Source organism: Megalopta genalis, chromosome 11, assembly GCF_051020955.1.
Source record: "Megalopta genalis isolate 19385.01 chromosome 11, iyMegGena1_principal, whole genome shotgun sequence".
Lineage (NCBI taxonomy): Eukaryota > Metazoa > Arthropoda > Insecta > Hymenoptera > Halictidae > Megalopta > Megalopta genalis.
In genome coordinates this window covers 3,577,501-3,580,000 of record NC_135023.1, presented here as the reverse complement: position 1 = coordinate 3,580,000, position 2,500 = coordinate 3,577,501, and the positions used below count along the sequence as shown (strand labels likewise).

Here is a 2,500-nt window from a genome sequence, read left to right as displayed (position 1 = left end):
CAGCGAGGCCCTGGAGGACTGACGTGGAGAAGGGTTTCGTGTGAACAGCCGTTGCACACGAGTCAGTCGATCCTAAGCCCTAAGAGAAATCCTATGTAGATGAGGTGTCCTAAGACGTTAAACACTTGTAAAAAAAAAACGCAGCTATTTTATTTTATTTTTTTTATTATTATATAAATCGCAGCATATTTTGTTATTATATACATGCACAAAAAACACCCATTGGGCGAAAGGGAATCCGGTTTCTATTCCGGAACCCGGCAGCGGAACCGCATACCATTCGGGCCCTCGTAAGAGTGTTCGTCGGGGTAACCCAAAATGACCTGGAGACGCCGTCGGGAGATCCGGGGAGAGTTTTCTTTTCTGTATAAGCGTTCGAGTTCCCTGGAAACCTCTAGCAGGGAGATAGGGTTTGGAACGCGAAGAGCACCGCAGTTGCGGCGGTGTCCGGATCATCCCCTCGGACCTTGAAAATCCAGGAGAGGGCCACGTGGAGGTGTCGCGCCGGTTCGTACCCATATCCGCAGCAGGTCTCCAAGGTAAAGAGCCTCTAGTCGATAGATTAATGTAGGTAAGGGAAGTCGGCAAATTGGATCCGTAACTTCGGGATAAGGATTGGCTCTGAGGAGCGGGGCGTGTCGGGCTTGGTCGGGAAGCGGGTCTGGCTGACGTGCCGGGCCTGGGCGAGGTGAACGGCTCTCGTGGCTGGGATCCGAGCTCGGTCCCGTGCCTTGGCCTCCCGCGGATCTTCCTTGCTGCGAGGCTTCCGTGGCGTTTCCCATCGGTGCGGTCGTCCTCTTCGGCCGCCATTCAACGCTCAGCTCAGAACTGGCACGGACTAGGGGAATCCGACTGTCTAATTAAAACAAAGCATTGCGATGGCCCCCACGGGTGTTGACGCAATGTGATTTCTGCCCAGTGCTCTGAATGTCAACGTGAAGAAATTCAAAAAAGCGCGGGTAAACGGCGGGAGTAACTATGACTCTCTCTCGCCGGGTAACGCTAACGGGGTTCAGGCGTACTTGGCGCTTGGGGGTTGCCAGCCCTCTCGCGCCTAAAATCTTGTTGGCCCTCCCAAAAACAAACTGCCTCGGATGGGTAAACGTAGAGGGGCGGCCTCTGCCGCCCCTAGGCCAGCAGTTTCCCCCCTTCCGGGACCGAGCTCTGGGGATCCCCCTTCCCGGCCGGTCGATTTCCCTTGTCAATTCCCAGGCTGCGATAGATCCTTCGCTACCAAGATCGGTAGGGGCGTTCACATGAGGTCCGCTCACCCTGATTGGTCAGATGATGTGAACCGCGCGGCGCCAGCAAAGGCACGTTGGAGTGCAGAGGAGGTGTCTTTGCTGGCGCGGCGCGAGGCAGAACTGTCCATGAAGGGTGTGCGCTTCATCAATCAGGCGCTCATTGGGTTCCTGCCTGGCAGGTCGCTAGATGCCATCAAGGGCGCTCGGAAGCACAAGGACTACCGAGCGCTTGTGATGGAGCACGTTGGCCGCATTCAACAGGAGTCATTGCCGCCGGTGGCTGAGGCGCCCGATCTCGCGGTGGAGGTCCAGGATAGCGATCGGGTCTTCCTAGAGTATTTCCGCGGCCTTGAACCACTAGGGTGCGATGGATTCCAGGCTGATACCCTGGATGAAATCTGTGCCCTGGTTGGAAGAGAGGATCGCGGGAATATTCTGGAAAGGCTCACCGCTTACCTGGCGGATATCTTTCCGGTACCTCATGCAGCGAGAGTCGTGCGTCGAGGCCGCCGTGCGCAACCGGAGGAACCGCTCTCGCGACGCAGACAGCGCCGGAGGAATTACGGCATAGTGCAAGAACTGTGGCGTAAGGACCCCCGGCGCTGTTTGGATGTCATAAGGGATGGCCCCGTAGGTGACCATGGCATCCCTCAAGATGTTATGGTTCCCTATTGGGAAGCCCTTATGACAGGTGCGCGCGACAGCTGTCCTCCGTGTGAAAACCGAGAGGACACCATCTCCTCTTTGTGGTCTCCTGTTAATCCGGATGAACTACGGAGGGCGCTTCCGGGTAGGAAGACAGCACCTGGTCCTGACGGTCTGTCTGCGAGACTCCTTTGTAAAACCCCCCTTGAGGTTTTGCAAAGGATCTATAACCTCATTATGTGGTGCCGCAGACTCCCTATTCACCTAAGGGACGCCAGGACCGTGCTCATTCCTAAAACCGGACTGCCTTCTTCTCCGTCTGATTTTCGACCCATCACCGTCGCCTCGACCCTTGTGCGAGGATTCCACAAGGTCCTGGCTAGGCGGATGGGTCGATTGATCAGATTGGATGAGAGGCAGAGAGCGTTCCGTAGGACAGACGGGTGTGCGGACAACGTGTTTTTGCTGGACTTGCTGCTACGCCACTCCCATGCGCGCCATAAGCCGCTTTTTGTTGCGTCGGTTGATGTCGCGAAGGCTTTCGACACCGTTTCTCACCCCGCGATATTACAGACGCTCGAGCTGAGGGGCTGTCCCGCTCCCATGATTGA

General features: G+C 56.3%; 1 pseudogene; it reads left to right on the top strand.

Annotated features, from left to right (window-relative positions):
- LOC143260322 (large subunit ribosomal RNA) overlaps positions 1–2,500 on the top strand; it is a 7,479-nt pseudogene that overhangs the window by 1,903 nt on the left and 3,076 nt on the right.